Source organism: Balaenoptera physalus, assembly GCF_965194825.1.
Source record: "Balaenoptera physalus genome assembly, chromosome: 2".
Classification (NCBI taxonomy): Eukaryota; Metazoa; Chordata; class Mammalia; order Artiodactyla; family Balaenopteridae; genus Balaenoptera; species Balaenoptera physalus.
The window spans coordinates 103,718,612-103,743,779 of NC_138883.1; the positions used below are offsets into that span (position 1 = coordinate 103,718,612).

Consider the following 25,168-nt stretch of genomic DNA (forward strand, 5'->3'; position numbering starts at 1 on the left):
GTTTCTAAGCACACAGCATCAGGTTGCAGGGGGCAGGGACCCTTACACATCCCCCGCAATCAGCACCTTCACATGCAACTTCTGTGTCCAATTTTCAAAAAAGAAACAAAAAACAAACAAACAAAAAACCCACAGTAGAGGGAGGGAGGGGCGATTCCCCATTACAGTTACCTCCCTGGCTTTTCATTAAAAGGGAAGGCTCATTAAATAGGGAAGAATCCAGAGGGGAGTCCCAAGCTATTGAGAAGGCTGGAGGCCGTGCCAATGAAAAGAACCAGGCAGATTGAACATAGAAAAGAGACACTAATGGGAGCTGAAGGGCAATGGTATGGATGGGAATTAAATATGTTATGTGTAGAATCCAGTTGCAATGAGCAGGTACAAAATACTGAATGTCTTTCTACTACTTAGAATAGTCTAAAAATGCAATTCACTATCAGTGGGTAGTGAGCTCCCCGTCATTAGAGTGATACAAGAAGAGGGTGAATGATCATTGTGTGGGGTGATGATTTCATACTTTAAAGTGATTTCTAATTATACAGTTCCCAAATTTAAAATTTGCATTGCCTATCTGGATGTGAGGTTTAGATTTTGCTTATTTTCTTTACCTTCCTCATGCATAACTCTATACTAGTGATAGAAAAGAGTTTCTATCTCCAAATGCAGCCCTTGTTGATTGTTCCTGGCTGGCTGGAACACTGTGTTAAGAAGGTTTCTAAGACTGTGTGATGTGATAGATTGGTAATGTCTGCTAAGGACAAAAGAGAAAGCAAAGGAGTTTCATTTTTCATTCCTATTGTATATGCAGTAGCTATAATATATAATAAGGATAATATCTTTAAACTATTTTTAATCTAATTTTTCTTATCAGTGAGCAAAAATGTTCCCTTCCCACTTTTCCTTTCCATTGTGCTGGTTAGGGCATGAGGTTTATTGCCTCAGAGAAGGAGCAGTAGGATGGATCCACCTACATCAAAGAGTCATTAAGTAAGAAAGAAGAAAGATACGATGTAGAACAATTTCTAAGGGACAAAAGAGAAAGTAGAGACCTTCCTGGGAGGAAGTGGAGAGTTCTAGAAAGGATGAACCTAGGAAGAAGTAGCTGCCTGAAACCCCCCTACCTCTAAGCCTTAGCTCAGGGCAGGGAGTGGGGACAGATAGAAACTGTGAGGCAAAGAATGAAAAGCTGAATCCAGAGCAGATCCAGTGCATTTCCTGTTTGGAATTCCCGGGGAGAGCAACTTGCCCTGCATCTGTGCCACCACGGAGCAGCCACAGCAGGTAGAAATGACAGTGTGGGATGTGCAGGAAGACTCAGTGCCCCTGAACATCTCTGCTCACACGAAGTGTGGAGGTGTCTGGAAGTTCCACCTGGCAAGGGACACAGAAGGACACAGAGCTGAGAGCAAGGGGCCCACCTTGGGTGGCCATTGTGAGAGGCCAAGTGACCAGGTGGAGGATGTGGTTGGTGCTCAGGGGACCTATAAGGCCAGTAAAGACTGATAGGGGGGACCACCAAGCCCTGAGGGTGCCAAGACATCAGAGCCCAAGTTACACCACCGTGGATGTGTCTGCAGCAAATGCACAAGGACAGAGGCTGGAGGGAGTCCGGACGGAGGTCAGAGGAAGCTGAGAGAGAAGCACAGCACTCGGATGAGGAGTCTTTTCATACAAGTTGTGAGGATAGGAAGCTTCCTTTGCTCAGAGGCACTGGGGAATGGGGAAGGGAGGGGACACCCTCTGAAAACTCTGACAGTGAGCCTAACCTTTAAGTTGACTGACTAGGGACTTCCCTGGTGGCGCAGTGGTTAAGAATCCACCTGCCAATGCAGGGGACACGGGTTTGATCCCTGGCCCAGGAAGATCCCACATGCCGCGGAGCAACTAAGCCCATGCACCACAACTACTGAGCCTGTGCTCTAGAACCCGCGAGCCACAACTACTGAGCACGTGTGCCACAACTAATGAAGCCCGTGCACCTAGAGCCGGTGCTCCACAACAAGAGAAGCCACCACAATGAGAAGCCCACAACAAAGAGTAGCCCCCGTTCACAACAACCAGAGAAAGCCTGTGCGCAGCAACGAAGACCCAACGCAGCCAAAAATAAATGAACGAATGAATGAATAAATAAATAAATAAATTGAATTAATTTATTTCAAAAAATAAAAATAAATTGACTGACTAATTGCTCCTAAGGCCCTGTTAACCCTGGAAAGACTCAGTTTCCTTTAATTGGCAAGTGTAATAGTCATTGTGTAAGATATGGTTGAGATGGAACTGCTTTTTCCAAACGTGAGCATGACCATTTCAGCATCTCTGCCACCTCCCTCTCACACACACACATGCACACACACACACACACACCATAAGTGTATGTGCAGTCAATCACAAGAACCCGACAAGCATAGCTAGAACAAAGGTCTGGAAGAATTCTCAAGAACAGAGGGAAAGAAATGAAAGGACTGGGTATGCAGGAGCAACGGGCATCAGTGGAGCTTGTTAGAATTCCAGATAGTAGATCACACCCTAGACCTACTGCAACTTTTTTTTTTCTTTTTTTCTTTCCAGCTTTATTGAGATATAATGGACGTATGACATTGTGTAAGTTTAAGGCATACAATGTGATGATCTGATGCATGTATATATTGTTTACCGTATACATATATGTATATATGTTCACCACAGTAAGGTTAGTTAACACATCCTTCACCTCCCAAAATTACCATTTTGTTGTTGTTATGATGAGAACATTTAAGATTCATTCTCTCAGCAATTTTCAAGTACACAATATAGAATTGTTAACTATAGTCACCATGCTTTAATTAGCTCCCCAAACTTACTCCTCTTACAACTGGAAGTTTGTACCATTTGTCCAACATCTCCCCCATCTCCCCTGCCCTCCAGCACCTGGCAACCACTGTCTCCTCTCTGCTTGTGTGAGTTCAGTTTTTTCAGACTCCACATATAAATGAGATCATACAGTATTTGTGTTTCTCTGTCCCTACTACATCTTAACATGATCCCAGGTGATTTGTGTTCACATGTGAGTTTGAGAGGTGCTATGTAACATGATTTAACACAATCAAATCAACAGAACAATTCTATGAATCAAAGAGTATTCTCCCCATTTTGCAGATGAGCAAACTGAGACCCAGTCAAGATCACATATGCAGTAAGTGGTAAAACCAAGATACCAACCCAATCTCTGACTTCAGAGCCCACCCCTCTTCTCTATACCAAAAATTTAGGCTCCTTCACTATTTTTTTCTGGTCAAATGTGTGTTTACAATTGCAATGTTCCATGCCTAGAATGTTTTGGAATGATCTGTGGAGACAGAGCAATGACAAGATTTCCTGTTCCAATACGTTTTCCAGAGTAAAACACCAGATATTCATGATTCAATCCATGCCCAGGATTCTGTGTGATCAAAAGCCCCCAGTATTTTAAGCTTTGGGGCAATTCATAGCTATCATGTCTAAATTGTTCTGCTTGTTCTAAATTTGCCCTGCATGTGTACCTTTCAAGAATAGTTCTTTTAGCTGATAAACCCCTGTTTTCAAATGCAAATGTGTTTTGAAATGTATCTGTTCAATCACTTCTCCCTCAAAATCATACTATAGCTGAATTACTCCAAAGGAATCTGTAGTGAAGCACGGAACATTTTCAAGCATAATCCTGTGGTGTTTTCATCTAAAAAGGTGACTAACAGCTTGCATAAGCTTATACCCAGACTTAAAGCTTAAAAATCCCTGTGGAGTTTGCAAAGGGCGTTGAGAAAGCAAGCCAAACCTGGGAAACAGAAATGTCTTTGCACGCTGACTTATCTACCAGTCACGAAACCAGTCCAATTTAAAATTGCTGTTACTCATTTCAGCTCCACAACCTCTATTCCTGAGAGTGAGTTGAAAAAGCACTCTTTCCTCTGTTAAGAAAAATAAGAAATGGCTCATAGCCAGCACATGTTAATTAGATCATGCAAGGTGGTGAAAAGGGATCTGAAGTAAGATGAAACCTACTGCCACCTGACATCAAGTAGGTAATTATAAACATACGTTTGGAAAAATGAATGAAATCTAGCCTTGGGTCTGGAATTAAGCAGCTCTGTGACCTTGGGGAACTCACTCTCCTCTCCAGGTTCATCCTTTTGGGCCTCGATGATTTCCTAAGATTCCTTCCAGATTCACAGTCTCAAATTTTAATTATGTGCTAAGTGTAACATACTTAATTTGAAGGATGGCATATCGACAAAGATAGTTAAGAAGATGACAAGGCAGCACGGGAGCTAGTCATTACATAATATGGAATACAAAATGTTGTTTATCCTCTCTAAAGCTATATAAGATTCTGTGTGCATGTGAACGAAAGCTGGAAGGAAAGAGGGAACAAAGAGAACAGGGTGAGATCATGGGTGAGTGAAGTTTCCTTATATTTTGATTTTCATTAATTTGCTGTTTGATGTTTAAAAACCATAATTTTAGGGAAGCATTTCATATATTAACGCATGTATGTGGAATCTAGAAAAATGGCAGGTGAACCTATTTTCAGGGCAGGAATAGAGATGCAGACGTAGAAAACGGACATGTGGACACAGGGGGGAAGGGAAGGGTGGGACGAACTGGGAGATCAGGATTGACATAAATACACTACCATGTATAAAATAGCTGGTGGGAACCTGCTGTATAGCACAGGGAGCTCAGCTCGGTGCTCTGTGATGACCTAGATGGGTGGGATGAAGTGGGTGGGAGGGAGGTCCAAGAGGGCAGGGATATAGGGATACACATAGCTGATTTACTTTGTTGTACAGCAGAAACTCACACAACATTGTGAGGCAGTTATACTCCAATTACAAAAACAAAAGAAAAACAATTTTGGTAGTTTGCTGTCATTTATTTTCTCAGCTTCCAAAGTGATGGTAGCCAGGTTGCTCTCATTGCTATTTAAGGATTGTGTCACTTTCCAGAGCTCAGTAGTGTTTCCAAAGCTGTCCTACACCAGTGCTCCAGGAGGTAGATCCCTATCTTCTCAGCCCAAACCTACAAACATAGGTCCTGTGCTTGCCTTTCCCTCTACTGCTGGCTGGGAGAGAACAGGTACTGCACGTAAGGGTCCAATCAGAGCACCTCAGGTGGGAACGGACTACGGAGTTTGCTCTGCCCTTCCTCTGAGGCAGTCCCTTTGGAGTGTCCACCTGGTTCATGAATAAGCCCTTCACTGCCCACCCTTGATCCACAACCAAGGGCCCAGGCAGCCATTTTGGACAATACGTCTCATCTTACCACCATGGCAGCCTTTGACTGGACCAGTGCTGAGAACCTGACCCATGATGGCCAATCAGAGCCTCTTTGCCAGATATTTGAAATTGGGACTAAGAAACAGTCAGTATCTCTTGAGATGGCTAAATCCAAAACCTGCCATTGTATCAGCTTGGGTGCTTTGGAATAAACATTTTTGATCACCCATGTGGATTGTAAAAGCAGAGAAAGTTCATATGGGGGACGAAATGTCAGTGAGGAGAGATTGAGTCAGTATGCCTTTTTGCTTCCGCCCCTTCCTCAGGGATGCTGCAACCTGCCCTTGGGTTCTGTGAAACAGCCTGAATCCTTAACTAAAGGCTCCTTTCAGCTTAAGTGAAGGCAAGTTCGTTTCTATTACTTGTTATCAAAATTGTCCTAATACACCTGCCCTCCCTCTATTTATCTGTGGGAACAAGCCATACAAGTCCCTGTGTAACCTGGCCCTGCGAAGGTCCCCACCTTGTAGCCCACTCACACCCTGGCCATGGGGGGGCCTCAGCTGGTACTGCCCAATGCCTTACTGCCTCTTGTCTCTGAGCCTTGCTGGCTGCTCTGCCTGAAATGTCCTCCAGCCACTGAGCTCTGTTCCCAGCCTGAAGGCATAAGCAGGTAAAAAGCCTGTCTGCAGGGGTCTGCTTGCTTCCTGCCTTTCTTCAGCCTTGCATATGATTAAAGCACTCACACTGAGTGCTGCCTGGGATGCTGGGAGCTGCTTTTTCTGTTCTGCTAGCCAGAACAGACTGAGGTTTCAGAGAGCGCGCCCTCCCGGGAAGCTGAGGGAGACAGGTCTTGTTGCTGCAGCCTAAGATGATGCTGTTCTCATTAGGTTTTTCTGCATTCTTTATTTATAAGGACTTACTGGGCATCCAGGTTAAAGGCTGGCAGTGCCCAGCATCCCCACGCTTAATGAGGAATCAACGGCATGGTGAAAAAAGTATATCTGAGAAGGTTTCTGTGTTCCAGGGCACAACAAATGAAAGAAGAGAGCTTCTCCGAACACGCCTGAGGTGAGGAATAACTCACTTCCCAAAAGATTTTCTGAAGAGCAGCAAATGTGCATATTTCAATCCTACCCAGTTGAAAGGAAGAGTGAGTAATGATTGTAGACGTTTTATAATGCATGCGCAGTGCCCCACAGAAGTCAACTAAGGTAGGAGGTGTTATCATCCTTGATTTACAGATAAGGAAACTGAGGTTCAGAGGTAAAGTCACTTGCTGAGCTTACGCAGGGACCAAGTGGGCCTCTGGGTGCAAAGCTCGTCACCTGGCCCCAGTGACTATCCTCTAAGTCAGTAGTCACCAGAATGCTCCCTGGCCCAGAAGCATACGCATCACTTAGGAACTGGTTAGAAATGCAAATTCTTGGGCCTCGGCCCAGACCTACTAAATCAGACACTCTGGTGTCAGGGCCTGGAAAGCTGGGTGTTAACAGGCCCTCCAGAGGATTCTGCTGTGCTCTACATCCCCACTATTCAATGTGGGTCTCGGTCCAGATGCATCAGCATCAGCTGGGAGCTGATTAGAAATGCAGACTCCCAGGCCCCACCCCAGATCTAGTGAATGGGAATCTGCATTTTTAACATCCCCAGGTGCTATGTATGCACATTAGAGTTGAAGACCTAAGGAGCAAGCAGTTGGCGTTTGATACCTTGTCATTTCAATTCTGTTTGAAGTCCAGAAAATGAGTGGGGGTTAGGGGAGACTATGCTGGGAGGAAAGATGATGAGGTTCTTAAAGGCTCCTTTGTGCATGGGTGATAACTTCTTTCCTCTCTTTTACTTCATCACGTAAGGAGGTAATTTTGTGTGAGAGCTTTTTTGTTGTCTGTTGTTTATATTTACATGATAAACCCTTTCTTGAGGTTCAAAGTGATCTTACTTTGAAGCACTCTTTTTACGAAGCTGGGGTAACGTCTACATGGATGCAAACACAAGGGTCCCTCTAAACCCTAGTGAAGTCAAGGGAAATCAGAAAGTGACATTCAGTCATCCCTGCTTCCTCCTTCCTAACAGAACCTGCAATCCTCCCTACTCCGTGCAGCCATGCTTCAGAGGGGCTCAGCGCTCCCAGCCCCAGGGTATGTGCTGCTTGGTCTACAAAAATGAATCACAGTTGCATTTTTCTTACCAGTGATTGGTTTAAAAATAGGCATGTGAACATAATTCCAACCAATGGGACAAGAGAAGTGAGAGTAAATATTTCCTCAGTCTTAAAAAGAAACACAAGGTCCACCTCACATCCATTAGGATGGCTACTATCCCAAAAAGTGGAGGGTGAAGGGATGTGGAGAAAAACTGGAATACTTTTTCACTGTTGGTGGGAATGTAAAATGGTATGATCACTATGGAAAAGTTTGGCAGTTCCTCAAAAAATAAAAGTAGAATTAACCTATGATCCAGTAATTCCTTTTCTGAGTATATATATACCCAAAAGAACTGAAAGCAGACTCTTGAAGAGATATTTGTACACCCATGTTCACAGCAGCATTATTCACAATAGCTAAAAGGTAGAAGAAGCCCAAGTGTCCCCTGGGCTGATGAATAGATAAACAGATGAATGGATAAACAAAATATGGTATATACAGACAAGGGAATATTATTCAGCCTTAAAAAGGAAGGAAATTCTGACCCATGGTACAACATGGATGAACCTTGAGGTCATTACAGGAAGTCACAAAAAGACACAGACAGTATAACTCCACTTATATGAGGCACATAAAATAGTCAAATTCACAGAGTAAGATACTAACTAGAAGGGTGGTTATGAGGGAATGTAAATGTACTAACACTACTGAACTGTACACCTAAAAATGGTCAAGATGTTAAATTGTATGTGATGTGTATTTTACCACAATTAAAAATAAATTTGTTTAAAAAGACACACAAGGAAGAGACCATCCCCTGTTCTGCCTCTGCATATTATCATGTCTTCATGTGGTACCTGCAATAGCTGCCAAAATTTGGGGACCCCCTCAGGAGAGAAAAAAGATGGGAAAAACACAAATCTTTGATGATGCCTTTGAGTCACTGCATTAACAAGCCCTGGATCGGCCTTCTCTCCAGGACTTTTATAATGTGAAATAATATTTCTTATTACTTAGCTGCTTTGAGTTGAGTTTTCTGTTACCTCCAAAAGCATCCTAACGGATAGAGCGTTCTAAGTATCCAACAGGAGGCAGGCAGCCAGCATGGCTCATGAAGACAAAAAGGCCCAGCTTTGAAGCTTTCAATTCTGCTGCCACCATAGTGAAATTGGCTGGTGGTGGTTAGAAAGGCTCATGCTGATCGCACTTTGTTTTATCTTCCAGATATTGCTGTGCAATACGCTTTTATAAATAATCACTCAATTACCGTAAACCCTTGGATGGCTATCATAGCATGGAATACAATGCCATTGAAATGATGCTGAAGAGGTTTACTCATTAACATGAAAAGTTTCTTACCTGTGCATTAAGTGGGGGTAAATACAAGTTACAAAGTGGTGTGACTCAATTTCTTATGTATTAACTTACATATTCTTTTTTTTTTTTTTTAACTTACGTATTCTTGTGTATAACTTCAACTAGTTGTAGATAGGCAGGCAAGGTCAGAGAGGTAAATGGATATACATATACAAATATGAGAACTAGGTGGTTATATATTTTTCTAAATTTTCTTCAATGAAACTACCTTATTTTATGATAATAAAAATATTGGTCTCTTTAAAAAACTGATGTAATATATTAATTCACTTTGCTCAGAGACACATGATTTTTCTCAAAAAGCGGAGCATGTAATTCCCTGTGTGTCCAACTTTTTTATGTTAACCGTTTAGAGAGGACATCTCCATAACGTATGACATGGGTCCCTGCCCCTAAGATGCTATCTACCAATCACAATCAACAGTGCTGTTAACACAGGTTTATTATTCCAGACTCCATTATTTTAATGTGGTGTTCTTGGGGGTAATAATAGTCCAGGGCTGTAGCATACTTTGACCCTTACCAAACAACCCCGGTTTGCTGTGTTTTTAGTTCTTGCGTCTGCTTTCAATCCTTTCACTGTTTTCAGGTATTCCTCATTATTTATCAAAGTATATGTCTGTGTTACACCCTCTTCTGCCCTCTCCTCTGCAGCCTCCAATATACTGAATCCTTGGAAGTGAGATGAACTCCGTGGTATCACTGGGTGTAAATAAGAGTAAAGGCTCAAGGAAGCTTTCTCATGAGGGAGGCCCATGAGCTTTATTACATGAGCTTCCTGGTATTCTCGGTTGCACAAAGCCTTTTCTGGCTTGGCTCCTGGTTCCTATGTGTATTCTAAACTAGTGAAGATGCTGGAGAGCAGAATTCTGCGTTAAGTGAAGTGGGAGTGCTTCTGATAACAAATGGCTACTCCATTAAGAAATAGCATGACTGATTCTCTGGACATCTCGATCCAAAAGAAGGAGGCTGCAGATGGCAAGAACAGAACCGACTGGGGTCCCTTCTACCCCCAAAGTGAGGTTATTTAGGTTCACCACCTGGTTATTAGACTCGCCAGATGGCAAGCTTGAGTAACTGCTCAGAAAGAGAGCAACTAGCCAATCCATTACCCCAGCACAGTCAATACCGTTACTTTAACATGAGATGCACATACTAGTACATAATATGGGTAATGAGGCATCACAGAGCCATCATAAAGGCAGCCATCTGGGCTTGTGTGTGGGACAGCCTTGTGCACCGTGGCCATGGGAGAAACCCAGCTGAGTCTTGCACAGCAGGGATGAGGAGGGGGTGCAGGGGCAGAGATGGAGGTTGGATGGGGGAAGCGGGAAGTGGGGTGTGTGCCCACATGTGCCACTGTCCACAGCATTCAAACATCTTGCTGCTGTCTCTGGGCCATTGCCGCCTTTCGCCCCTTTTTCACCTAGTTCTCAGCTGCTCTTTGTTGTTATTCTCAATTTTGATGAAAAAGTCATGATATTTTTACAGCAATGCTGGAAAAATAGAACTGTGACTCGAGGTGCTTTTGAATACTTTGACAGTTCAAGTCCAACTCTGACAGTTACGAAAATGGCTTTCCTTTAGGAAATGGCACGTGTGTCTGGGTGCGGAAGGGGATGGGGTGAGAGTTCGCACACTCTGACTCACCTCTGGAATAGGCTTGGGATGGAAAAGCTCCAACTAGTCCCATTGGGGCTGGCACACGTAGGACCTGGGCACCCCAGAGGGTAAGGCCAGAAAGAAAAGCAGGTGAACCAGGCCACGCCCGAGTCAGGCACTGTAGGCCACATGAGGGCAGGGGCATTTCCTGCCACAATTCCTCCTCCTAACCCCACAGGACCCAGCACAGTGCTGCCCAAATAGGGCAGTCAGTGTCATGTTTGTGGAAGTCATTTCACTTATTCAGCAAATGTTTACTAGATGCAGGGCACTAGGTGAAACCAGGTAAAGGGCACATGAGATCTCTCTGAATTATTTCTTAAAATGGCACATGAATCTACAGCTATCTCAAAATAAAAAGTTTACTTAAAAGTTAAATTTGAAAAACTTGAATACATCTAAAGAGAGAGTGGCTAAAGAGAAACAAATGAGGAGATCCAGAAATATTGTTTGTAAAGGGAGAGGGAGACAGAGACAGAGCAAGAGGGAGACAAACATTTGACAGACATCACGTGACAAAGGGCATAAACGTGTGTAAACATCAGAAGCAGGGAGACCCTGTACCAGCAGGCTCCTTCAGACCCCAAGTGGCCGTTCATTAGGCACCTTCTAGGTTTCCTCCCAACTTTAAGAACGTAGGAGATACTGACCTAATTTCAAACCAATTTTCCTCACTGCTCATTTTTGCCCAAAATGACCTGTGACTGTAAATCAAGACCATCTGTCTTTAATCCAGCTCTTCAGAACCTGAGTACTTTTCACAACTAAACTTCTGAGCCATCCAGAAGTGGGGGATGCCTTGTGATGCCCTAAGAGGAGCTGACATCATACCTGCTGTTGTCTAAGGAATGTCCCCCTCAAGGCCATGCCCATAACTCTCGTCATGGCCTTGGGGGAGGAGAGGTGGCAGCTTTAGAAGTGACAATGGAGAGCCTAGGAAACACCTTGCTCCTGCTTTACATCAAGCACACGGAAATAAACAAATATGCCGAGGGGAAGGCAACGTACATTATGTTTTCATAGTATTGTCTATACTATTGTCATGTTCGTTTTAGATCATCAAAAACATATAGTAACCCTGTGAGGCCAGAAGTGCTGGGGTCTCCCTTGACCGATGAGGAGACTGAGGCCCAAGGGGTTCCTGGATCCCAGGAAGAGTAAGAGATAGAGTGGTCCTCTTCTGACTCTGGTGCCCATTCTTCATTCTCAAGCCCACTGCTTCCAAACCATGGTTTTGCTCCTCAAGATCAACATCTACTTCTTTGCCTCTCTTCATCTTGTCCGCACAATCTTGTCACTGACCCCCCCGCACACACCCCTATCCTATTTCATCAGTGCTACACCATCTATGTCTTGGTACTTAAATATTATGTTCAACTTCACTGTTATTTGTTAAGCCATCCAGACTTCAGTGTCTCCAGTCTCTGTAATCTGATGCATTTTAGCTTCCAAGCACCTAATCTTCTCTCTTGCCTTATTCCAATATAATTCCTTTTGGGGAGCAACTGAAATAAGTCTTTCTCAGATGTCGGCCTGTCTGCCCTCAGTCATGTTTCTGCATGTTTCATACCCAGTGTAGCATGGAGCACAGCAACACCAAAACCAGGTGTTGTCACAGAATCAGTGGCAAGCCACAGTCCCAGGAGTCCAGCAGGGAGAGGCCAAGAGTCAATGAAATATGAACCATGGATGAGGACTTGGGAAAGTGGCTGATGTTACAGGGGGCAAGCCTAAAGGAAACAAATAAGTTCCTGGTTTGTCTGGCATAGGGAAGTTTTTAAAGTGCCAGGTGTTACTGTCTCCTTTTGCTCCACAATGTCTCAAAGGCACCACCTGTCACCTGGCAGATGACTGATTCAGCAGCCTGGGAGTTCACAGGGGGCCAGCTTGCCTTGGACACAGCCCTGCTGATTGGAGCCAAAGTATCTCACACAACAGTGATAGGTTAAAGCCAACAGATGTCTTCATACCCTAAATCACGAGAAAGTCAAGAAGGGAGAGGAATAATTGACAGTGTCCCTGATCAAAACAGACACCTCGTCACAGCATATTTAGTGGAAAATACATAGAAGACAAAAGCTGAATTCCCTATCCAGGCTGCAGTACCTAGTACATCACTGCCAAGAAGAAAGCATTTAGTGAAATCCTCCTTTAAGTTTTGTCTGGAGCAGGTGCTATATGGAGCAATTAGTCAGACAGCAGTGCAACCCCCAAGCTCACAGTGCAATGCAAACAACCCTGATGTAGACAAACAGGCACAGCACATCCACCCAACAAATATTTATTGAGCACACATATTAGGTACCAGGCACCAAGCGTGGCTCTGATATTACAACAGAGCTTCCTTTTAAAGTTTCCAGTACAAGTTCACATACACAATCAAATCTGATCCTCATAAAACCAAGTGAACCAAGTGACATAGGTGTTGTTATCCTCACTTGGAAAAGTAAACTTAGGTTCACCAAGATTAGATGAATGGTCCAAGTCCATATGACTAGTGCCACATACAGTTTCTTGCACTGGGGAAGAATCTCAGGGAATATTTTTCCTTCATGCCCCTGGATACCTATGGACCCTTTCCTACCTGTGCCAAAAGCCTGTTCCTCAACCTCTACACTCACTCTACCTCAGATGTCTCCGCACTCTGCCCACCACACTTTTTAGAGTAGAAAGCACATGTAAGGGTATGCTCAGCTTCAAGCCACAGAAAACCCAACTGAGAGTGACTTAATCAAGAGAATTATCTTACAAGAGATCTGAAAGTACACAATTCCAGAGTTGGCACCTTAGCTCAAAATTGTCACAAAAGAAAAACAAAATTGCATTGAAAGAACCAAGATCTTTCCTTCTTTCCACTCCACCATCCTTAGGCTACTCACCTCACGGCTACAAAACGGCTGCTACAGCTCTCTCCTCATGTTCTCACACGACTGTATCCAAAGGCAGATCCAGGTCACATGACCACCCAGCAGCAAGGGCGGGAGAAAGGCAAGAATCTGGTATTTGTGACTTTCATGGGGGAAGCAGGGAGGTGTGGGCACAAAGGCAAAAGCTGGGAGTGGCTATTGGATAACTAATCACCAGCCTCTGCCACAGGAACTTGCTGATTCCTGATTAGGGTCAGAGCTGAAAACTAATTCCTCCCCAGCAGAAATATAAATTTCTTGACACTATAGGTTGCTTTATTAGTTTTCTATTGCTGCATTGTAAACAGCCACAGGCTTAGCAGCTTAAGACAATACCCGTTTATTTTCTAACAGCTCTATAGGCCAGAAGTCCAGGAAGTCTTGAGTGAGTTCTCTGATTAGGGACTTACAAAGCTAAAATCAAGGTGTTACCTGGGCTGAGCTCTCATCTGGAGTTCTGGGGAAGAATTCACTTCCAACGCTTTCAGATTGCTGGCAGAATTCAGTTCCTTGTAGCTGTAGGATTGTCTCCATGGCCTTGCTGGCTGTCCACCAGGGATCACTCTCAACTCTAAAGATGGCTCTCCATCCTTATACGTGGCCCCCTCCATCTTCAACACCAATAACGGTGCACTGAATCCTTCGCATATCAATACTTCCAATCTCTCCAACTTTTCCTTCTACCAGCAGCTGAAGAAAATTCTGTGCTTTTAAAGGGCTCCTGCATTAGATTAGGCCCACCTAGGTAATCTGCCTTTGGCCATGATCACAGGAGTAACACCAGAGGGTGAAGATCATGGGAGCCACCTCAAAACTCTGCCTACCTTAGCCACCATTAAAAAAACAAAATCAGGATTTATTCTTGGAGTTTGGGATAGGGTCACCCTTCCCTGAATCACAATAAGGGCAGGAGGACTCCCAATCAAAACTGGGGCTCTGCAGGCAAAAATTTAAAGAACAGAATGGCTGCTGGGTGGGCAACCAAGAGTGTCTGATGTGATTAACTTTTTTTCTGTGTAACTGAGATACTAACCCTAAGATAGTTACACAGTGGAATACCATCTAGCTGGTGCAATTTTTTTTTTTTAATGAGAACATAGTGTGTAAGAACCTGCCACTGACCAGGACAGGGATTCCTGCTTCATTTAACTCCCCCACCGCTCCAACCCTCACAACCCGCCCCCCCCGACCTGCTCCTCAGCCAGTACTGTGCCCCCAACACAGACTCATGAAGAATGCTGACCAACAGGGAGTTTGATAGAGTTTCTTATAATAGAAGTATTTACTGTGGCTAGATTTCTTATGGCTGTTTTTAACTGGTTTGTTTCTGTCTGTTAGGCAAAAGGGAAAGACAAGGGTTTATGGAAAGAGGAGGCCCATCTCTCAGAGTTCACACAGAGCAGGTCCTAACACTGCCAGTGGTGTTTGTAAGGAGTCTTTGAAGGCCTTTCCATGTCTTTCTAAAGAGAAATCACCTGCCCTCTTCTCTGCAGAGGTGCCTCATTACAAGCTCTTTCAATGCATTGTTTTCTGTTTCACTGCCTTAAATCCAACTCGGGCTGCCTATGTTTTTTATTTCAATTCGTTTTCTCTGTTTTACGACATCTATTTGGATTTAATTTTTTTTCCTCCACCAAAAAGTCTAAAATCCCAAGTCAGATGTCTCCAAGGAGCTTATGTACATTTGCACAAACACTTGGAGATCCTTAAGAACTGCTTTACTTTCACAGAGGCTTGTGTTTACCTTTTATTTTAAGTGCTTTCAAGTCCATTCTCTTGAAGTACCTTGCCTTACCAGGAGCCCTGCTTTTTGTTCTTGTTGCCTTCTTCATTCAGAAGAACCATCAATCAGTTTCTGAAACAAGGAAGCTTCTGTGCAGAATTCAAAAGACACCACATCACAGCTGGTGGCAAGAGAGTGCAATGGGCATTGTTGTTTGTACACAGGCCTTCATCTCTGTGAGAAGTACCCCTGTTTGAAATGAATGAGGCAGACAAGAATGGTGGCTTCAAAAGCAACTATCCTCCTCTGGGCTTTTCTCGTTGAAAGTTCTGCGCAGCACTGTCACTAGAAAGTAAAGAGAATAAAAGGCAAATCTGCAGCAGGCTACAGGTTTCCTATACAAGAGACTCACACCTGGCCTCAGCCAGGCCGTGCGTCTGGATATTTGCCTTTACTATGTAGATTTGGGTTTGCAAGGTTAATGTGAAAGAGGCTGTTTATTTTTTCCCAGTGATTCTGCATAAAAATTACATAAACTTCCCTTACCAAGAGCCCAGAAATATGACAGGCTCCTCTCTTTCCTGGTGCCTCTTAAGGGTGTCATTTCTGGTAGGAGTAGAGCATCCATCACTAGTGTTGCCATGGTTATGGCTTCTGGACGAGGGGATTGGCTGATCCTTGGCCCAGCTCTTCCACTTAGCTATCATCAACTCCACAGCAGGAGGTTTCCTTATTCCCTGATTCATTTTGTATTTGGCTGGAATATTGGAGAGCACATAGTTTCTGTGATACTTCATGACTCTTCTGTAGGTTCTTAGTGACCTTAAGGTTGATTAGGACATAAAGTCTTGGGCTACTGGAAAAGTTAAAACAGTGTGCAGGGCTTACAGCAATCAGAGATGAAAAAGAAATAAAAGGAATCCAAATCGGAAAAGAAGAAATAAAATTGTCACTGTTTGCAGATGACATGATACTATATATAGAGAATCCTAAAGATACTACCAGAAAACTACTAGAGCTAATCAGTGAATTTGGTAAAGTAGCAGGATACAAAATTAATCACAGAAATTTCTTGCATTCCTATACACTAATGAAAAATCTGAAAGAGAAATTAAGGAAAAACTCCCATTTACCATTGCAACAAAAACAATAAAATACCTAGGAATAAACCTACTTAAGGAGACAAAAGACCTGTATGCAGAAAACTATAAGACACTGATGAAAGAAATTAAAGATGATACAAACAGATGGAGAGATATACCATGTTCTCGGATTCAAAGAATCAACATTGTGAAAATGACTACACTACCCAAAGCAATCTACAGATTCAGTGCAATCCCTATCAAACTACCAATGGCATTTTTCACAAAACTAGATCAAAAAATTTCACAATTTGTATGGAAACACAAAAGACCTCGAATAGCCAAAGCAATCTTGAGAAAGAAAAAGGGAGCTGGAGGAATCAGGCTCCTGGACTTCAGACTATACTATAAAGCTACAGTAATCAAGACAGTATGGCACTGGCACAAAAACAGAAATAAAGATCAATGGAACAGGATAGAAAGCCAAGAGATAAGCCCACGCACATATGGTCACCTTATTTTTGATAAAGGAGGCAAGAATATACAATGGAGAAAAGACAGTCTCTTCAATAAGTGGTGCTGGGAAGACTGGACAGCTACAGGTAAAAGAATGAAATTAGAACACTCCCTAACACCATACACAAAAATAAACTCAAAATGGATTAAAGACCTAAATGTAAGGCCAGACACTATAAAATTCTTAGAGGAAAACATAGGCAGAACACTCCATGTCATAAATCACAGCAAGATCCTTTTTGACCCACCTCCTAGAAAAAGGGAAATAAAAACAAAAGTAAACAAATGGGACCTAATGAAACTTCAAAGCTTTTGCACAGCAAAGGAAACCATAAACAAGACGAAAAGACAACCCTCAGAATGGGAGAAAATATTTGCAAACAAAGCAACTGACAAAGGATTAATCTCCAAAATATACAAGCAGCTCATGCAGCTCAATATCAAAAAAAACACAAAAAACCCAATCCAAAAATGGGCAGAAGACCTAAATCGACATTTCTCCAAAGAAGATATACAGATTGCCAACAAACACATGAAAGGATGCTCAACATCACTAATCATTAGAGAAATGCAAATCAAAACTACAGTGAGGTTATCACTTCACACCAGTCAGAATGGCCATCATGAAAAAATCTACAAACAATAAATGCTGGAGAGGGTGTGGAGAAAAGGGATCCCTCTTGCACTGTTGGTGGGAATGTAAATTGATACAGTCACTATGGAGAAATCTTGCATTGTTTGTATCTTTTAAAAGTGTCTTAAATTCTTTGGAAGCAAGGCTAAATATAAACGAAGTATAAATACATTCTCTAGAAATCCATTGGATTTTTTGCTTTTAGGATGGGAGAAAAAAAGTACAAAGGTTTTTCTGGCCAGGAAGGGAAAAGTGAATAATGCAAAGCACCTAGAACATATTCTGTGTAAAAAACAAATGGAATAATTTAAATGTATATTTTCTGTTGAAGAAAAAATATATGTACATGGTGTTCGATTCAACAGCATACATATTAAAATTGTAACGATACAGAGAAGATTAGCATGGCCTCTGATCAAGGATGACATGCAAATTTGTGAAGCATCCCATATTTTTAGATGTTGGTCAAAGGGTACAAAACTCCCCGCTAAAGGATAAATAAGGTCTAGGGATCTAATGCACAGCATGGTGACTATAATCAACAATACTGTATAATATATTGAAAGTTTTTAAGAAAGTAGATCTTAAATACTATCACCAACCAAGTAAAAAATATATAACATAACTATGTCAAGGGATGTAGATGTTAACTAACCTTATTGTGGTCATCGTTTTGCAATGTATACATGTCTCTAATCATCACATTGTATACCTTAAACATACATATACCAATAATAATTCAATGAAGCTGGAGGGGGGGAATTGCCTCAACTACAGAGGGAAAATATATATATATATACATATATTTGATTGGAAAACTGGAATTTCTAGTACAATGGGAGGATAAGACAATTACACTCCTAAACTCAGGGAGCCCCCTGAATAATTAGGAGCCTGCCAGAGAGAATCACACACACAAGAAATTTGGGTAGTCCCTTCAAAAGCCTGGGGTGGGCCATGTGGACACACCATACCATCAGGGAGGTGCTTAGTGGGTTCTGGGAACCCCAGTTTCTTGCACACAATTAAAGCTTTACAGGCAGTACCCTGGTGGTTTAGTGGTTAGGATTCCAGGCTTTCACTGCCATGGCCCAGGTTCAATCCCTCGTCAGGGAACCGAGATCCCGCAAGACGTGTGGTGCGGCCAAAAAATAAATAAATAAATAAAAGCTTTACAAGCATCTGCTGAACAAATGGAAAAGATAAGTAAAAAAAAAAAAAAAAAAAAAAATCAAACCATTATGCCTGTGTGCTAAATAAGTTCACAGATAATCTTCAAATTAACCCAAGTGGAAATGATTTAGCAGTCTCAGAAAAGTAGATGCTATAAAAGGCATTAGTTCCTTTAATCCTCTCAACAACTCTTTGAGGTAGATGTTTATATCTCCATTTTTTTTCAAATGAGGTTACGGAGGGTTAAGTAATTTGCGCAAGACCACATAACTAGTAAGTGAAAGACCCAGGATTTCAGCCCAGAGCTGTCTGATTCTAAAAACAGACTATTCCCTCTACTCCGATTTTTCCCAAGCTTTTCTCACGTTAAGAACACAAATCTGATGCCTCATCCCAGATGCACTGAATCAGAATCTCCAGGGAGAGACTTGGAAACATAATGTTTAACAAGAGATGAAATGATTATTATTATCAGAGAAGTTTAAGAAAACTGCTCTATTGCATCAGGTGGGAAGTGAACCCATATCTCCCTCTGACTGATCAAAGAGAAGCCATCAGAGACCTGAAGCTCCTGCAACTAAAAATAAATCAAGTTATTCTGGAGTTTATCAGATTATATAATATTATAGGGTATTTATTCCTCAGTATGGTAATACAGCATTGGCTGATTTAAGGTTACCTGGATCCGAAAATACCAAGACCATTCTGGAAAGTTAAAAATGGGCTGTAGTTTAAACCTCAGACTTTCTTAGCTTTCCTCTCTGTCCCTCTTTGGTCCTTAGGAGCAGAAGTGAGAAAGAATTCAGTTTCAATTCCTAGCAGCTGTAACGGATGCAGAGGTTCCAGCTGTGCAGGGACTGGAGGACGGCTAGAAGGAGAACCACAGGCTGAGAATCAGTCCTCATGTCTGGGTGCCCACCAGATGGCTTTCATTGGATGTAGTACAAGTTACACGATCCAGGAAGTAGAAAACCCACCATTGTTTCGTTTGTTTTCCTTAGTTTCAGTTTTTCCCCGCCTGATGAGAAGAGCCAGGCCAGCTAAGCCTGCATCTTCAATACCCATTATGGAAGCAAATAACTTATTTGTACAACCTAAACGCTTGCTTAATTAAATGGAAAGCAAGGCAGTGATTTCTGACAGGGCTGAGCTTAAGTCAAGTTGTAAAACTCCACAGTGCAGCCAGAAGCAGCGACGGACAGTTGAACTGAAACCTGGGAACACGTCAGGGGCCCTGGACCACTGCTTCTCAGCCATTTTATTGTAAGTTATTCCCATTATCTCAGAGAGAAGTTTGAGACACGGTTAGAGAAAAGGATGGCGCTGATTACCCCCATTTTGAACATAGATCTTTGTTTTAAGAACTTGCTTTATATGCTATTGCCAAGATACTTGCTTTGAATGATATTTCCAGGCATGATGTCTATAATAGCAGATAATAACTACCTTCTACATATAATAATTTAATATGCTTTAATATACTTCTATTCCTGAGTGTTCTTGATCTTATTTACTCTTCACAACAACTCTGTGAAGTTGGTACTCTTATTAACACAATTTCACAGAAAAGGAAACTGGTAGCCTCCTAACAGAATCATTAAGTAACTAGCAGAAAGTCCACAGCTCGTAGTTGCAAGCCCATCTCATATCACTATATCACTATGTTATCTGCATGCTAGAGGACTCCATATAACTAGGCCATTCATTTCTCAAAAAACAAATTCCCATATTGGAATAAAACATAAGACCCAACAATATGTTTGTTGCTTAAAGATAGGTACCTATAACAAAAAGATGCAGAATGCTAAAAATAAAAAAGTCTTATCAAGGAAACTCATACAGCAAAAAGAAAACAATTGGTAAAGTTGATATCATATAAAAGAGATTTTGAAGCCCAAAAGGTGGAGGGAGGATGCTAGGAGGCTCCTGATTATAAAGAAAAATATAAAACCCACAGTGAAGACATGGATTACCAAAGTTAGAAATGCAAAGAGAAAGAATACTATACAATTAATATGTTGGAATGAGTAGATATATATTGAACTCAGTAACAACATAGACTATACATTTTTTTCAATGTATCGGGCATTGGTACATATATACTAACTCTCAAATAAGGTCCCAAAAGTAAATCCAGAGGAAAATTATATAGAAAATTATATATATATATTTTCTCACCACAATGCAATAAAACTAAACGTTAATGATATAAGTAAAGAACAATGAAAGGGAGCCTTGGGCAAAATAATGATCTACTCTATAGCTTTGGAGGCAGACAGTCCAGGATTTGGATTACAACTCCATCCCTTACTGCTGCGTGACCTAGGCAATTTATTGAACCCCTCTGAACCTTGGACTCTTCATCTAAAAATGCGGCTCTACTTTGCAAAGTTGTTATGAATATTAGCTATAAAGTATGTAAAATAATATAATACTAAGACTTAAATGAAGGCTAAAACTATACATAGTGTGATACCATATTTTTAATGTACTCGTATTTTATTTAACTAGAAAAAAATCCAGAATGTTTTTTTAAATTTTTGTTTATTTATATTTTGTCTGTGTTGGGTGTTCGTCACTGCACACGAGCTTTCTCTAGTTGTGGCGAGCAGGGGCTACTCTGCGTTGCAGTGCACAGGCTGCTCATAATGGTGGCTTCTCTTGTTGTGGAGCACGGGCTCTAGGCGCGCGGGCTTCAGTAGTTGTGACTCATGGGCTCTAGAGCGCAGGCTCAGTAGCTGTGGTGCACGGGCTTAGTTGCTCCGCAGCATGTGGGATCTTCCTAGACCAGAGATCAAACCCATGTCTCCTGCATTGACAGGCGGATTCCTAACCACTGCGCCACCAGGGAAGTCCCAAAATCCAGAAATTTTGTTGATTGAAAGCACAAATCTAGAAAATATACATCTAAGTACTAACAATGGTTATCTCTAGGCTCTGAAATTTGGGGTGATTATTGTTATTTTGTGTTATTTTTCTACTCTGAATATGTAGTAAGTTCATAATAAAACAACAGTAAATATGAAAATAAATATTAACTTCTTTAGATCATAGTAAAAGAAAAAAATAAATACTAATATACTGAGTGCCCTATCTGTAGTAGTTTCTGTAAACATTCAGCTATTTCAGCTGTTGCCACTGTCATCTTCAGTATGGTAAATTCTAGAATACTCTCAATTTCTCTCTCGCCCTCTCTCTCTATATATATAAAATATATATTATATACAATAAATAAAATATAAATTTAAATATAAATTAATTATAAATTTAAATATAGATTATATAAATTTATTTCTATGTGTTATACATAATTTATATTATATATAGTATATATACTCTAACTATAGTATATATATAAAACAATATTGTGATAACTGACAGTTTGAATATGGACTATGGAATTAGAAAATTGTATAGTATCAATATGAAATTTTCCAATGTTCTTAACTGTTAAATTTCCTAAGTTTTATAAGAGAAAATGTCTCTCCCAGGAAATATACATTGAAGTATTTAGGTATGTATGTACATCTGCAACTTATTCTCCAGTGGTTCAAAAAAAAATTCATATATGGAGAATGAATTATAAAGCAATCAGAGAAAAATAGAAACAAACAAAATATAAACAAATGGTGAATCTGGCTAAAGGTGAATCTAGTTTTTAACATTTCTGCAAGTTTAAAATTATATACAAACAAAAATTTACAATAACAACAAACAAATAAATGGCTGACAACTTCTAACAACAGCAACAAAAATTCTCCTAAGCAACAGGGTCAAGTAGAAAATTAAGGACATGATAATAATTCTGAAATATTATAAAATTGAAAATACCACCTATTAAAAATGAGGGGGGTATGAACAAATCAAGACTCAGAGGCAAAGATATAGATCTATGTGCTCTTATTTTAGAAATAAGAAATAAGTGAACTAAGCACTTGATTTAAAATCTTATGAAGAGCGTCAGCATAAGAGAAAACAGAAAGAAAAGAATAAACATGAAGGACAGAAATAAACTAGAAAATAGAAAATTGGTAGCAATAAATAAATTTAAATGCTCATTCTCTGAAAAGAGTATAAGATAGATTAAAACCCTTGTAAATATAATAAATAAAATGTATTAATCAACAAACTTATAAAGAAGACTGGCGATTTAACAACTGATATAAAGGATTTTAAAATATAAATTATTGCAGTGCACAATTTATTATAATCAATTTGAAATGTTTAGTCAAATGGACAATACAAAATATAAAACTGGCAAAACAAGATACAAAAACATGAAAATAATGATGGAGAAGGAAATTGAGAAAGTTATTAAAGAAATACCTCATCCACCAAAAGAAGTATGACCTAAACAAATATACTGAATAATATTTCTATGAATTCAACAAACAGATTTTCCCATACTACGTAGTCAGTTCCAAATCACAGAGAAACAAGACCTGATACTCAATTCATTCTAAGAGATAATTATCATCCTCATCCACAGATCTGTGAAAAATACCACACACGTACACACACACATAAACACACAGGCTTAGGACAGTAAACATGCACAAGTACCAATTCCAATACAACTGGTTTGAAAAAGTTAGAAGCAGACTCAGGCACATAGCAGATTTTCCAAAAATAGTTGTTGGATAAGTGAATAAATGAATACATGGGAATACATATAAATGAAGAAACTAATGCAGTCAATTAGCAGCATCTACTAAGGGCATGCAAGGTGGGAATGGCTTGTGCGTATCATCTATCTGCTAACTTTTACCAATCACTTCACCACGTCAGACCCAATGAGCATAGGCAGAAAAATCATTTTTAACTGAACTTAGAGAATGCAGCTGTAACAAGAGCGCATGGTGACCAGTAAAGGTAAATTCTAGGAATGTGAAAGATTATGACAAATTGCAGAATCCCTTTTATAAAAGAATTGCTTCTTTTTTTGGTGAGATTTAAAAGAAAAGTTGAAGAAATGAAGACACAAAGGACTGGAGGGTGACAGAATACACTATCCCAAAATATGCCACTTTGGCATAAGGATTATTTTGAGTTACAGGCACTTGAAAAACATCAGATGTGAGAAGGGCATTCTATCTCTCCTTTTCCTCCTAAAACAGGAGATAAAAATTCCCATATGGAAGATGCCTTCCCAGTAACAGAAGAAACAAAACATTTTCCAATGGGGAATCAAAGCCAAGAGAATTCTGTACCAACAGACCCTGTTAAAATAATTTTTATCTTCCTTTAACCTCTCTTCATAATTTAGTTACTTTTCCACAGTTGCCTCTCTTTGTTCAACCCAGTATAAAAGATTGTAAGTTTCACCGTTTCTTTGGGTCTTTTGAGGGCTCCCATGTCATGTAACACTTAGATAAATTTGTATGCTTTTCTCTTGTTAGTCTGTCTTATATCAGCTTAATTCTCAGGCCCTGCTAAAAAACCCTAAGAGTATAAAGGTAAAATTTTACCTCCCCTACAGGATGTTCCTGAAGGAAAAGACTGATGAATCCGACTACATGAAAATTTTAAATTCTGTTCAACAAAAGACATCATAAGCAATGTGAAAAGACAATGCAAACTGGGAGAAGATATTTTTCTTACTGAAAAACACTTATGAACTAATAGAAAGGTGGGCAAAAGATATGAACAAGAAGTGGATAGCAGAGGAAACCTGAATGACCAACGGCACATATAAAAATATGTTCAACCTTACCAGTAATCAGAAAGATAAAAATTAAATCAATGAGATACCATTTTACATCCATCAAACTGGTGAGAATGAAATAATTCAGCACTATCAAATACTGGTGATGATGTAGAAAAATTGGAGAAACATTCACATTTTGTTGATGATGTATTCATTGGTATAACCATTTTGAAGAATAAACTGTCAACATCTAGCAACACTGAAGAGATATATATCTCACAAGCCAGCAATTTCACTTCTAGGAGTAAACTCTAGAAGTTCACTTGTGAAAGATGGAAGTGCGTTGCAACATTGCTTGTAATAGCAAAAAACAAACACACAAAAAATAAACCACACAAATATCCATCAACAGAATGAACAAATTGTGATATACTCACACAATGGGGCCATTTATAGCAGTTTTATCAACAGAATCTCAAAAATCTCAAAAACATAATGCTGAATGAAAAAACAAATTGCAGATAGATGAGTATAATAATTTATACAAAATATGCTATATATTTATAGCTACGTACCTATGTTGCAAACATAAACAAGGATGAGACTCATAGGCACCAACTCAGGATGGAGTTGCCTCTGAGGAGGAGAAAATGAAATTAGGTTAGGGTAGAGGAACAGAGGTATACAGGTATATTTCTTAACAAAAATAGGAAGCATATACAGCAAAATATTAGGATTTGGTGGATGTGTGTAGCAAGGTGGTATTCACAAATATTCATTCTGCTGTGTACTTGAAATTACTAAAGTGTTTAATGAGCACCTCAATTTTAAAATACATAAAAATATATAAACTACCGTATAAAATACATAAACATCATTAACAGGTAATTCAGAAAGAAAGAAAATATCCAATAAAAATGGAGTTGATGGTAAATTCAACTTTAACTCACTAGTAAAAAAAATTAAAACATACATATACCATTTTGTCTTATCAATTGAGCATGAAATTTCAAAAATGTTAATAGCTAATATTAACAAGGGGGAAGGGTGGGCACACCCATTCACTGTTG

General features: G+C 40.3%; 1 protein-coding gene and 1 long non-coding RNA gene across 3 annotated transcripts in view; both read left to right on the plus strand.

The window, feature by feature from the left end:
- LOC309654354 overlaps positions 1-25,168 on the plus strand; it is a 498,770-nt gene that overhangs the window by 180,793 nt on the left and 292,809 nt on the right. The gene's annotated exons all lie outside the window — the stretch shown is intronic.
- The window catches only part of LIPC (lipase C, hepatic type), a 178,713-nt gene continuing 169,925 nt past the window's right edge, over positions 16,381-25,168 (plus strand). For both annotated transcript variants that reach the window (XM_082446877.1, XM_082446878.1), the window contains exon 1: positions 16,381-19,714. The gene's annotated coding sequence lies outside the window, so the exon portion shown is untranslated. The remainder of the gene's footprint in view (positions 19,715-25,168) is intronic.